This window comes from Gopherus flavomarginatus, chromosome 2 (genome assembly GCF_025201925.1).
Source record: "Gopherus flavomarginatus isolate rGopFla2 chromosome 2, rGopFla2.mat.asm, whole genome shotgun sequence".
Classification (NCBI taxonomy): domain Eukaryota; kingdom Metazoa; phylum Chordata; order Testudines; family Testudinidae; genus Gopherus; species Gopherus flavomarginatus.
The window spans coordinates 300,192,833-300,206,937 of record NC_066618.1 but is presented as its reverse complement, the minus strand read 5'-3'; the positions used below and the strand labels follow the sequence as shown (position 1 = coordinate 300,206,937).

Genomic DNA, 14,105 nt, shown 5'->3' with positions numbered 1-14,105 from the left:
GGGGGCAGGTCTGCGATCCCGGGGGGGGGCTACGCAGCGGGCACCAGCCGGCAGCCGGCAGGACGTGCACCCGGGGCGCCAGCAACGCCGCGGGAGATTTGCCTGGTTTCAGCACCGGGCACGTGGAAAGCACTGGGGAAGTCAGGACAAACTCCGACTTCATCCAGACACTGAGCTGTGTGTCCGGCTCCACAGGCTAGACACCCACGTGGACCTACATTCCTATTCCAGTTGATTTGTTGTATAATTCCATGGTGAAAACGAGACCGGGAGCCATTTTTCAGCACTAGTGTGCTGTGACACTGCTGTATTTTTATGTCTGATTTTGTAAACGAGTCATTTTTAAGTGAGATGAAACTTGGGGATACCCAAGACAAATCAAACTCCTGCAAGGGATACAGTGCGTAAGCCAGACTGAGTCACAGCAAAGGTCCGTCTAGCTCAGGGTCATGTCTTCTCGCAGCAGCCAGTGCCAGGTGCCCCAGAGGGAACGAACAGAACAGGGAATCATCAAGTGACCCATCCCCTGTCGCCCATTCCCAGCTTCTGGCAAACAGAGACAAGGGACACCATCCCTGCCCATCCTGGCTAACAGCCATTGATGGACCTTCCTCCATGAACTTATCTAGCTCTTTTTAGAACCGTTATAGTTTTGGCCTTCACAGCAACCTCTGACGAGAAGTTCCACAGGTTGACGGTGCTCTGGGAAGGTTGAGAACCACCGCTTTAAACTATGTTAAACCTTGTGGCACTACAGCACTTGGGGAGGGGATGGAAAATGGGGGTGGGAAGAGGCGGGGCAGGGGGAGTTGTCCCAGTCCCACATCCCCCTAGGAATGCACAGGAGGGCCGGCTGGGGGGTGGGGCAGGCCACCGGTACTGCCGCACACGAAGCACGCAGCTGCATGTTCCTCGTATGCCTAAGGACGGCCCTGGGGGAAGCAAACCATTTTACAGGGGTACCTAGAGATAACGTGGAACCAGGGCCTGGCTTCTTAAGCACACACATCACAGGTCAGCATCCAACGCTCGTGCCTAGGTGACTGAAGGGCCATTCTGGGGTAGCTCTTGCACTTTTTGTTGAAACACTGGAGATAAAACTAGAAGCTGAAAAGATCTGAACCGGAAGGGGCAGGGCCGCAGCAGAAGGGTCCAGACTCCCCTTCAGCGCAGGCCAGCACCGATTTAAAGGGCCCAGGGCTCCTGGCCATCATCGCTGCCGGGCCCTTCTCACTTCCCTGGTCCTCCTCACATGAACAGAGAGAAACAATACCCGAAGTCTGAAGGCGAAAACAATTAAATGTTTATTGGGGTGAATTTCCAGCAAGCATGATTCGTTTCCTTCCTTAGTGTCCCCTGCCTAGCTCTGACACCACAGAGCCTTGCCTGTGTCCCTGTTCCCATTCCACCCCTTAGCAAAACATGATCCCAATTCCTCCACCCCCAGTCCCTGTTCCCATTCCCCCCCATTCCTGATTGACTGCAGACTATATAGTAAAACTTGAGTTCTGCTTAGCTATTCCTTAACCAATCATTTTACTGAAATTTAACTAACCAATCCTAACATACTGTACCATACCACTGAGCTATCCCTGAAGCCTAATATCCCACCACCTTAATTGGTTTACACCCAACAAAATTAATTATACAGCAGACAAACAATCACAGAACCAGAGATTATACAGACAGACAATAGGGACGTGGAGACTACAGTGATAGAACAACACAGAAATGAGGATTTCACATCCCAGCTGTTGATAAGTGAGTTCTTGCCAGACAGGATGCGATCAAACTAAGTTTCCTTTCACATCTTCTAGGCTCTTCCCTTTCTCTGGAGGTGATGGAATATCAGGACAGGATTGGATTCCTAACAGCCCAATAGCACCTTTTTTCAATGTGAGTAGTTTGGAATGTGAGGATGTGACCACATACTTCCCAGTTTATGGCTGCCTCTGCTGCTTAGCCGAAGGCCTCGTGAGAGACAGCCCTTACACCGGCAGACAGTGATTTTGATTCTTTTATACCTCTATAACTAGCTAAGTGATAAGAATACACCTAAATTCTTAAAGTATAGGCCTTTGCAGACAGGCCTGAATATCTGTATCCTAACACAGTTAATATGAAGATGTTAATGTCTTGTTTTGTTAATCGTGAGAGCAGCTGGTATCAAATGTAAATTATACTGTTAACTTAGAGTTTTCACACCATTTTGTCGTGGCTCTATAACACTCTGCCAAACGTGGAAAATGGTGACTCTGGAAGCATTCCGTTTGGTGTGCTCGCTGCAGCAGTTCCCGCTCTTCCTGGGGGGTGGGGGGGTGCTAATGGAACGGATGCAAATAGACAGGGATGTCCTTGCAGAATTGGATATTACACAATCTGGTCTAAACAGCTGTGGGAACTTTAGCTGCACTGAAAACAGAAAATTATAGAGGATAATATATAAAAAGTCCCGTTTTAAGGGGACCTGTACAGTCTCTAGTCAGAAGTATTGACCAGACACCAAAAGTGAGTTACCACAATTGTCTGTCGTCTTCTAGCGTCCTGCAACAAATGAAACCAGTAATTAGTGTACTAGATCTGTCAAAAAATCTGTGAGTGACTCTTTGAATAACTTTTTTATTGCACCACCACAAGCAGCAGGGAGCAGCTGGCATACACACTCGACACTCTTATCTGGTGGCTGCACTGTGCTTCAGTCAGACAGCGCGAGGGTGAAATGATGGAACCCGAAAAGAAAAAGCGTCGAAGGCTGTGCTCGTTCAAAGATGAGTGGCTGCAGCTCGCAGAATATCGGAACTGGCTTACAAAGGCAAGTGAAGACTCAGGATATTGTTCTATTTGCCGTGTTCAATTCATGGTTAAGTTTGATTCTGTAAAAGCTATTAAGCATCATGCGGAGACAAAAGGTCACAGAATCAAAGTACAAGGACAGGTATGGTCCAGCACTAGCAATAAAGTCTCCATAAAGACGGATAATGCTGAAGAACAACACATATGCACAGCTGAATTGCTTTTAATGTATCACGGCGTTAAACACCACCACAGCTACCATTCTCAAGACTGTGGAAATAAACTGTACCCCTCCATTTTCCCTGACTCCAAGATAGCGTCCAGAATTCACTGCGGAATGACAAAAGCAGCAGCTTTGATTGAGAACATTTTAGCCCCTCATTCATTGAAACTGGCTGTGCAAGACATTGGATCAACACCTTTTGCAATAGTGACAGATGCGGCTAATACAGGGAACACAATATTATTCCCAGTTGCCGTCCGCTACTTTAATAAAGATAAGGGAATCTGTATGTATCGTAGACTTTTTTGAGGATGGAGAGGAAACATCAGAGGCAATCGCAAAGAACTTAAGAAGTTGTCTTCAAAATTCCAGTCTGATACGGAATAAAATTGTAGCGTACGGAGCAGTCAATTTTGGAGAAAACAAGTCTGTTTTTCTGCACCTAAAACAAATGTTGGATTTACCAAACCTTGTGCCAGGGTATTGCAGTGCTCACATAGTGCACAATACAGCAAAACATGGCTTGGAAATGCTCTCTTACGATGTAGAATACTTTGTCATCAAGGTCTTCAGTGAATTCTCATCCAGCGCAAAGAATATCAGTGAACTTGAAGAATTCTGTGACTTTGTGGAGACAGAATATTCAGAAATCTTACACCAGCTCCCTAAATGTTTTCTGACCCTTTTCACTACCGTAGACAGGTTACTGAAGAATTGGCCAGCACTCAAATCTTACTTTGTGAATAAAGGCAAGGAAGATGTGAGCTGCACAGTATGGGCCTTTCTTGCTGAGCAAGAGGACAGTTTCCAATGATGAAACTATTACGCTTCCAGAACTGTACATCTACTTTGTGCACAACATTCTAAGCCAATTTAACAATACAATAAAGGCTCTTGAGAGTGATTACATTCAGGTCACTGAACTGTATGCCACATTCAACAAGCTGAGAAGAGAGATTCAGAATCGACAAGAGAAAGGCTTCTATGGGTACAAAGTGACACAGTTCTTGAAGAAGCTACCATTTAACAAGCAGAATAAATTTGTTGGTGATGCCCAACAGGCTTACACAAGCATGCTGCAGTACCTGGAATAGTGCTTTGATTTCAGCGAAAACTCTTTCTATAAGTTGTGTGCACCACTCAGTCTGGACGAACCTCTTCAGCTAGACAAACTGTGTGCGTTGTCTACAGACTTGAACATTAAAGTGGACATAGATGAATTATTTACAGAAACGTGCATACTGAATGATGTGCTACGAATCCTAAAGAGTTCAATAAATGATGCTGAATCAACACGGTGCCAGCAGCAGCAAGAGTGTTGCCATCAAATCAATGTCTCTGAAGTGTGGATAGAACTCTTTAAGTGCTGCGAGGCCCCAAACTTGCTTAGAATTGTGCAGCATGTGTTTGCTGTTCCACCGGCAACGCATTTGTGGAGTGCATTTCCAGCGTCATGAAGAACTTGTGGGCTGATGAAAGGAATCAACTCCATGTGGACATGGTGAAAGCTGAGCTATTCGTACACTTCAACTATAAAATGACTTGTGCCAAGTTTGCTGGATTTTTGCAGACAGGAGCGGCTAGGGAGCTTGTGGCAGCGGCAACAAAGGATCAGAAGTTTCAATTGCCACTCACACCGCCCTGTCTGGGCTAGAATACAATAGCATTGTAGTAATATTTTGTTATCCTAAAAAAAGTTAAAACATTGAGTACACAAAACAGAGTTGGAATATGAATTAGTAGAGTATATCTGAGGTTGCTTTAACTTCATTACTTGTGGGCCAGGCAGACATGGAGCTGGCCTACAACAAAGGTGATTAAGCCCCATCACTGTCCTGTTCGTGCCTCAAGTGGAGAAATAAATGCACAGAGAATTGAGGCCTATATGTTTGCATTGTTCCACATAAATATCGTTACAATGAAAGTTCCTTGTGGCTGCGCTAGGGAGTTTCTTGACCTGTTCTTGTTACACTTTTGTTTTACTTCTGAGGAATAAAGATTATACAAAGTTTGTATGAAATGATTACGCAGTATCTGGTGACGTGTCCAGAAATGCAAAACTTTGCACCTAACCATATAGTAAAGCGCACACACAGAAGCCCACCTGGTTTTCAGAGGTCCCTCGGGTGCTCAGCCACACCAAAAGCCTACTTAGCTTTATTGAGGTGTCCAATTGAGATGCCTAATTTTAGGCAGTGGGGTTTGAAAGGTTTTACCAAGGTCCTTCACACCTGATAAGTGATTAGGTTTCAATAAACCTTTATCAATTCTATTCTTTTTTTTGTTATGCCTGGAACCATTGGAATTAAACATCTACCTTGGGTAAATGCAAATACCAGGGCACAGATCCGATCAAATCAAACATCTCCCTATCATGTTGTATTTTCCTACCTATCGGGAATGATGGAGTTGGCAACTTGGATCCAGTCCTGCAGTGTGTTATCAACCACACTTCACGGCACTGGGCCCAGCCTGAACAGTTCCAATGTTTGTGTTCATTTAGTTTTCAGTATCTGCAGTTATGCGTTTAGCGCCTGCCTGCCATCCAAGAAGGTGTGTATCCAGGTAGCCTAGCCACTTTTGTGATGGCCGTTGTTCCACAAATCTTTGAAACAGCAGCAGATTGTGATATCGTGTTGGGGCTTTTGCGGATTAAAGTCATAATGTGATTCATAAACCTGTGTGAAGATGTTAGTCTTGAAAGGATTGAATGATAAAACAATTTTCGTGGGCAAGGGTCTTGTTCCCCTGTAGTATCTGAGCTCTTTGTGAATAATGATGAGTTTATCTTCACCAAACTCCTGTGAAATAGGACAGTATCATTGATTTCCACTTAACAGATGAGGAGCTGAGGCACGAACAGGTAAGTTGCCTGACCTTGATCACACAGGAATGACCAGGCAGAGTTGTGAAATGTGCCAGGTGATCCTTAGTTCCAGTCCAGTGATCTACTGCAAGAGCATCCATGTTACTGGTAGGTGATGCTGATTGTACGAGCACCTAACAGCCAATGTTTCCTCTAATTTTTTACATCCATGCACAGAATGAATTTTGTTATGTGCGGGAAGGGCTGGGGTGGAGGGGTTCAGAGTGTGGGAGGGGGCTCAGGGCTGGGGCAGAGGTTTGGGGTGCAGGGGGTGAAGGCTTTAGGGTGGGGCCAGGGTTCAGGGTGTCATAGCTCCACAGTTAAAGAAACTTACTAACTTTTATATACATCTGTTAATGAGCAGTTTCACTTTAATTAGCCTTGGGACTCACCTTTTGGATTTTACCTTTTGTGAACATAGCCCTCTTACCTCTTGTCCACTGACGCATTGTTGCTTTGAAGAATTTATCATCGTCGTTCTGTCTGTAAACATCAATGTAACACCCCAGAAATTAGCAGCGTTTGATAACACAGCGTGGGTACTTTCTTCTGAAGATTGTAAAAAGCCTGAGTTTTGGTTTCACGCCAGGCTTTGCACACTAAGCTCTGCTTTAATGGGGTTGTTTTCAGTTTAGCACTCGGTGTGGGTTTAAAATGGGTGGTGTCACTTGGCTGGAGTTGGACTGGATGAGTTAGCACACTAGGGGGCTTTGGGGAATTTTACGTTTTCGTTCTTTACAGGAGAGACATTAAAGCTTAATTAAAGTCTCCTTTTAGAGTAGGAATTGAAAATAAGACTCATAGGGAAAAAGGAATGCCGTTGTGTAAGAGTTACATCTTGATTTATGTCTCATCATTCAATAATACAGCTGGATGACCAAAGAATCCGCACATGGTGTACATTACAATATTCTGTTCACGGAGATTGTCATAATTCTAACAGTGACTAAACTGTTACTTGCGTACTCGACTCTTTGTTAAACTGTAAACTATGACTGTAGAAAAGCCCTGACCGACGAGCAGACGCATGAAAGCGTAATTGCTAAATAGCAATAACTAGCCCTGTGGTGACAGTGCTGTTACTCAGGGGCTATTATACTGAGTTACCTCGTACTTACAACTAGTGCTGCAAACTCTTCGGGAAAAGCTCCCTGGTGAGCAAGAGCATTGCCAACCCAACAAATGGAAAAATCACCAGTCAGCCTCCCAAACTCACGACCAGTCAGTGCGCCACAGCAGACTGGACTCCACTGCAGACAGCTCACCCCCATCAACACATGGAAACACTCATCCTCTTTTCGTCCCACCCTAAGTCCAGGCAGGCACACACCTCTGGGCCTGGGGGATGTTGCTACGAGGACTCAGGGAGCAGGAGCTTTCCTTCCTGCTCACTGGTCCAGGACCAACCCTTAGCAGGAGGGTCTGAGGGCATTTGGACTCGTCCCACTAGCAAGTTTCTCTGTCAAGCACTTGCCCCAGCTTTGGCTCTCAAAGCCTGCTTGTCACCTCACTGATTATGTGACTGTCAATTGTGTAAAGTGTTCAAAAGTCTCCAGGCTCAGCAATTCTGCACTTTCATTGGTCCCTCCTGCCTGTTCAATCCCCCCCTCCCCACCTCAAGCAAACCCCCAGCCTGTTAACCACTGCCCTTGGCCCTGGGAGAAATATTCTCAAGGAAGAGAAATGCTGTAGAGTGTGGCTGCCCCGCTGCTCCCAGAACACACTGGACTCAGTGCAGCGTCCCAGCCAGTCTCACAGGGTGGAGGCAGCTCCTCGTCTCTACCCAGAACTCACAACTCAGAACTCAGGGAGGTTCTGGACCACGGGATGGCTTAGTCTTAGATCTCCCCATTGAGGCTGCAGGTGGGTGGGTGACATAAGCAGGGCAGTGACCGTTTCAGGGAACCAGGGAGCTGCATGCAAAGGGATGGAGACAAGTTAGGAGGTGCTGAACTTCTGCCACAGCCTATGGCCACAGGGATCATTCAATACACTAACTCCAGCACAGTCACACACTAACTAATCTGACCATCAAACCAACTAGGAATCTCCTGAGTGGTCCCAGCTGGAGGAGGCCGGCACCTTCCAGCCACTGCTAACACTGGAAACTCTCTCTTCCCCAGTGAAATCCCATGTCCCCAAACAAGGCATTTCTGACTGTTCGGGTGAGACAGCACCAAGATTGCTAAAAGCACTGCCTGTGCAACGGGCCCTACATCAGATACGGCCCAAGGAAAAGGGTGAGGTGGCTACCTTGATCAGAGGGAGCCTTTGCAGAAATTGGGGGAGGGGGCTTTTAAATAAAACAACAACCCACAAACATATTTTACATGTTTCAAACAGGATCAAATGGTTTCATGCCATTCCTAAGAGAAAGCAGCCAGTCTCAGTGATCAGCATCACCCTCTCTGCAGTCTGGAGGCACAGCTGGTCATTTGTTCTCTCACCCCCCGGAGGAGTGAGCTCCCATCCCAACTGGCCTAAGCTCGCCTCCAATGTATGGATTCGGTTCTTGTAAGTCATGGACCAGTCCACACCTGGGCACAAACAGGATGCAAAATGCACTGCACTCAGCTGTGGCCAACACAGCCGGAGAAATCCACAGGGCCGCGCCAGCATGAATGAGAAGGGGCTACAGCTCCATATATTTGACTTCAGCAGTTCTGCTTTCTTTCACAGCTCATTCTCCCCTCAGTAACTCACCCTTGCTCCACACAGTCTCTCACCGCCACAGCACATGGGTTTTGCCAGTTATTTTTTCACAAGTCACATTTAGACTATCATTAAACACCATATTATTTTTATGATGACTTTTTTGGTGCCCACTTAGATTCAGGCAGTGACCCCAAAACTGGTCCCAACACACTGGTTTGAACCTGCTATCCAAGCAGCTCAGAGAGAAGTAGCTGAGAAGTTTTTATCAATAACATGTTTTTTCCTCTACAGCAACTACAGTTCCTCTCTCAGCAGGTGAATGCTCAAGGCTTGGACTGCCTCCGTTTACTTCCTTCTTGGGAGGGGTCCAGCACAAACGCAGCCCCTCTTGGTGCAGCCCCCAGGCTCCCTGCTTAACAGGACACAGCTCCCTGGCAGTTTTACGAAAAGCCCCCCAGAGCAACTGGCTCCACATGGATTCTCCGATGTCTAGTAAGTGTTGAGCACCACCTAAACCTTTGCTCACAACGGGGATGTTTATAGGGCCTCTCGCCCGTGTGGGTTCGCTGCTGGGCCGCGAGGGACGATACGGGCTGAAGTCTTTCCCCCACACCTCCCCAGTGTGGAGTTGCTCATGCTCAGTCAGTTTCGAGCTGCTACTGAACCTCTTCCCGCAGATGCTACATTTGTAGGGTCTGTCTTCCAGGTGGATAACCTGGTGTCAGAGACGCTCTGCACTTTGCTGGATGCCTTTCCCACACTCGCTGTACCCGTAGGGCCTGTTCCCCGGGTGGCTCCTCTGATGGGCAAGGAGGGATTTGCTCTGACCGAAGCTCTTCTCACACTCGGAGCAGGTCCAGGGTCTCTCTCCCGTGTGTGTCATTTGATGCTGAATGAGAGCCGAGTTGTGAGTGAAGCCTTTCCCACACTCGGTGCATTTGTAGGGTCTCTGCCCCGTATGGATCCTCTGCTGGATGAGGAGGGTGGAGCTCCAATTGAAGCACTCCCCACATTCCCTGCACTGATGGTCTCTCGCCTGTGTGGATCCTCTGGTGCGTGACGAGGGTTGAGCTCCGAGAGCTCTTCCCACACTCGGAGCATGTGCTGGGCCACTCGTCGGTGTGGATTCTCTGATGTCTGACCAGTTCTGAGCTCTGCCCAAAGGCCTTCCCACAGTCAGCACACTCAGACCTTTTCTCTGCCCAGGGGTGCTGGAAGCTCTCCGCACATTCAGTGGGATGGCAGGGGATCTGCCCAGCATGACTGAGGGCAGGGGACTGGACTCGATGACCTCTCGAGGTCCCTTCCAGTCCTAGAGTCTATGAGTCTATGAGACTTCTCTGGTGTCTCGGGAGTGCTGAGCTCAGCCGAAGCTCCCCACACACACAATGCATTTGTAAGGCTTCTTTCCCATGCAGATTCTCTGGTGTTTGATAAGGGCTGGGCGCTGCCAAGAGCTTTTGCCTCATTCACGACATTTATAGGGTCGCTCTCTCTTCTGAGCTGGGCTCTGGCGCACAGGCACATCTTTGCACTTCTTGAGACGTCTCTTGCAGAGAGTGGATTTGCCCCACCAGTTCCCTGTGGATTCTCTCTGCTGCATTTGTAACCCGTGCTGACTTTCACTCTCTTTTCCCTGGTCCAGACTCTGGGAAACATTGCCCATGGAGCAGTCTGAAAACATCTCTGGCTCTCACCTTTGCAGGATCTTCCCGTCGAGTTTTCTCATTCTCGCTGTCACCTGCGGAACGGAGAGCGAGAACCCAGGCACGCTCACGTCCAGCAGGAGGGAGGAAGGGGATCTCAGAAAGGAAAACTGCGAAGAGCAAGGTAGAAACAAGTGAAATGCGAAGAAGCTCGAATTCAGAAAGGCAAAACCCCAATCTGTGCCCAGGCCAGGGAGGAGGGGGCATGTTGTGGTTCAACAGCCACTCTGAGCAGGGACCGGACGAGCAAGGGCAGCACCAGGCCCAGAGTCGGGACTGATAACGGGGACTCATCACTCCCCACTGGCCGCACGGAGCCCCCTCCCGCCAATGATGCCCCCCCCGGGCTGATAACAGAGACACATCGCTCCCCCCTGGCTGCATGGAGCCCCCCCCCAGTGATGCCCCCCCCCGGGGCTGATAATGGGGACACATCGCTCCCCACTGGCTGCATGGAGCCCCCCCCCAGTGATGGGCCCCCCCGGGGCTGATAATGGGGACACATCGCTCCCCCCTGGCTGCATGGAGCCCCCCCCAGTGATGGCCCCCCCCGGGGCTGATAACGGAGACGCATCGCTCCCCCCTGGCTGCATGGAGCCCCCCCCAGTGATGGCCCCCCCCGGGGCTGATGACGGAGACGCATCGCTCCCCCCTGGCTGCATGGAGCCCCCCCCAGTGATGGGCCCCCCCGGGGCTGATAATGGGGACACATCGCTCCCCCCTGGCTGCATGGAGCCCCCCCCAGTGATGGGCCCCCCCGGGGCTGATAATGGGGACACATCGCTCCCCCCTGGCTGCATGGAGCCCCCCCCAGTGATGGCCCCCCCGGGGCTGATGACGGAGACGCATCGCTCCCCACTGGCTGCATGGAGCCCCCCCCCCCAGTGATGGCCCCCCCGGGGCTGATGACGGAGACGCATCGCTCCCCACTGGCTGCATGCAGCCCCCCCCCCAGTGATGGCCCCCCCGGGGCTGATGACGGAGACGCATCGCTCCCCACTGGCCGCACGGAGCCCCCCCCGGGCTGATAGCGGAGCCCCTCCTCCCCCCGGACACGGGGCCGTTTCTGGTCGGGGAGGCCCCGCCCGCTCACAGCCAGACCGGAAGTGAACCCGACTGGAAGTGATGGACACGTGACCCTGCGCCCGCCGGGGGGGGGTGCAAACAGGCGGAGGGCGCATGCGCTGCGCTCCGGCCCACGCGTGTCCAGCGCTGGCAGTGGGGGAGCTGTGTGCGGGGCAGGCAGCGGAGCCCTCCGCCCGTGGGCCCGGGCCCCTGTCCCCGGTGCGCCCAGCCCCACGGGGGGGCCCGAGACCCGCCCCTCGTGGGTGGGGGCAGCGCTGGGCGGTGCCTTGTCACGCGCTCCCCGGCGCGCTGGGGGGCCGGGGGGCTCCGGAGCGGGGTGGGGCCCTGTCCAGCGCGCTCCCCACGCTGCGGGACCCCGCCCGGACACTGAGCCCCCGGGGCGGGCCAGCCACCGGCCCCACGTCGGGGTCCACACAGGGACCCTCTCCTGGGGTGCGGGGCGTGGGTCACCCCCGCTGCGCATTGTCCCTGCAAGCGCGTCTCTCCGATGTCAGAGAAACATTCCCTGCAGATCTCCCTGCACGTGTCAGAGAAACCTTCAAACCGCGCAGATTAACGTGCATCCGTTGTGCACGGGGTGCAAATTGTGCGAGATGTGACTTCACAGCCTGCTGGCCTGAAATTGGGAGGCTAAAGGCAAATCGCTCTTCCCAAGTATATACAAAAGCTGCTGCCCACCCCTCTGAACCAAGAACGCAGGATCCACACCCCAAAGCGAGGGACCAAAGGGGGCTGTGAAGGGATTTACACTGGCTACTAGGGAGAGGCTGAGGGGACTGGGATTGTTTAATCAGAGAATTTCAGGATGGAGCTCGGCTGTTCTCAGTGGTGGCAGATGAGAGAACAAGGAGCAATGGTCTCAAGTTGCAGTGGGGGAGGTTTAGGTTGGATATTAGGAAACACTATTTCACTAGGAGGGTGGTGAAGCACTGGAATGGCTTCCCTAGGGAGGTGGTGGAATCTCCTTCCTTAGAGGTTTTTAAGGTCAGGCTTGACAGAGCCCTGGCTGGGATGATTTAGTTGGTGTTGGTCCTGCTTTGAGCAGGAGGTTGGACTAGATACCTCCCGAGGTCCCTTCCAACCCTGATATTCTATGATTCTGTGACTGTCTGGTTTTATGCTCCTGCTGATTATCACCCTCTCTCAGCACCTTTCATGCAAAAATCTACAGCAACAGCGAAGCCCTCACTTAATGGCTTATCTGGCACATCGCTCTTTTCAGGGTCAAAAGAAGGGATTTTAAGGTAGGGATCAAGTATCAGAGGGGTAGCCGTGTTAGTCTAGATCTGTAAAAGCAGCAAAGAATCCTGTGGTACCTTATAGACTAACAGACGTTTTGGAGCATGAGGATTTTTGTTTTCGCTATTTATTGGGTTGGGGGGGTTAATTGGGTAGAAGGGAGTGTCGTTATGAGTCATTCTTTTGATGGACAAGCCTGGTGGCCAGGGAAATGAGGGCATGGTGCAGCCCAGGGTGTAGTGAGGGGGGCTGAGAGCCATTGAACCAAACTGGGAACCCCGGATATGATCAAAACCACTTCAAGTTTGGAGGTGCTGCAGCCCCCACCTGTGGGCGCAGCCTCTGGGCCCCACATCTGGAGGAGAGCAGCATGGCCAGTTGCAGAACTGGAGGCCAAGGGCCCAGGTTTCAAAGGGCACTGGAGGCAGAAGGCCCTTGGTGCGCTCACACCTCAAGGCTGGCCCAAGCAGGGCCTGCGCAGCAAGCCCAGGGCACAGCTACACTTGGAAACCTGGTCACGTTTAGACTGGGGGGCAGGGGCACAGCAAGGATCCCAGGCTTAGGCACCTCTCTGACACTTATGTCGACCCCCCTTGCAGTCTAGTGCTACTAACCCGTGGGTGTCACGTTACAATCAGCGCCCTTGGTGAGGCTGTGGCGTTTCATCTGTATTTTCAATGTTGTTGGTTTTTTAAGCCCGCATAAAGACAAAACCACTAGGCTAAGTCGGCTCCTCCAGCCTGGGCCATCCCCATCAGCCAGGGCCTGGCGCCATCAGAAGAGGAACGCAGCCTTTTCCGAAGCACTCACCGCTTTGGGGGAGCTCTAGCCGAGGCCTCAGAGGTGCAGGGGACCTGCCTGCAAGCCTGTGCACTGCGACCCAGGTTTACCAGCCCCATCATGCACTGCGAGGGAAGGGAGACACTCAGAGGAGAGCAGTTGTGCTCATGTCCCGGCCTTCGTGTTCACTTTGTCATGTAACACTTCTTAAACAGAACTCACCCCCCAAAACTGTCTGAGCCCTGGGCTTTCAGTCAGAGGCGCCGGGGGGTGGGTACGCGACCCCCCATTATGCTCCTGACCCTACCCCCACTGCATCTCTTCCCTCTAACCCCCATCCCCCCCTGCCTCCTCCTGCTCGGTTCCACCCCTCCCTGGAGAGCGCCACACCCTCGCTTGTCCTCCCCTCCTCCCCCCCAGCATCTCCTGCACTGGAAGGGAGGTGGAGGTGTTGATTGGGGGGGCCTGCCAAGAGGCAGGACACACTGGGGGGGGAGCTGATGGGAGACTGCCAGTGACTGCTCAGCACCCCCCATTTTTTTTCCAATGGGTGCTTCATCCCTGGAGCACCCATGGAGTTGGTGCCTGTGCTTTCGGCCCTTCCCGATCAAAGCCAGTGGGGTGACCACCAACTTTCCCCACCCATGTGAGGTATAAATATTGTTATGTGCACCTATATGGAGGTGATGTGACATGACCCTGTGTGACACATCACCTCATATTGGTGCACATAACAAAATTCACGTAGTGGGGGTGG

At 51.2% G+C, this 14,105-nt stretch overlaps 1 long non-coding RNA gene and 1 pseudogene across 1 annotated transcript; one reads left to right on the top strand and one right to left on the bottom strand.

The window, feature by feature from the left end:
- Positions 1-69: 69 nt before the first annotated feature.
- Positions 70-5,109, top strand: LOC127044515 (uncharacterized). Its single transcript, XR_007772519.1, has 2 exons — positions 70-430; positions 1,818-5,109. It is a non-coding gene; the product is annotated as an uncharacterized LOC127044515 (long non-coding RNA).
- Positions 5,110-8,198: 3,089 nt separating this feature from the next.
- On the bottom strand, positions 8,199-10,455 carry LOC127044743 (zinc finger protein 544-like; annotated as a pseudogene).
- Between the last annotated feature and the right edge of the window lie 3,650 nt (positions 10,456-14,105).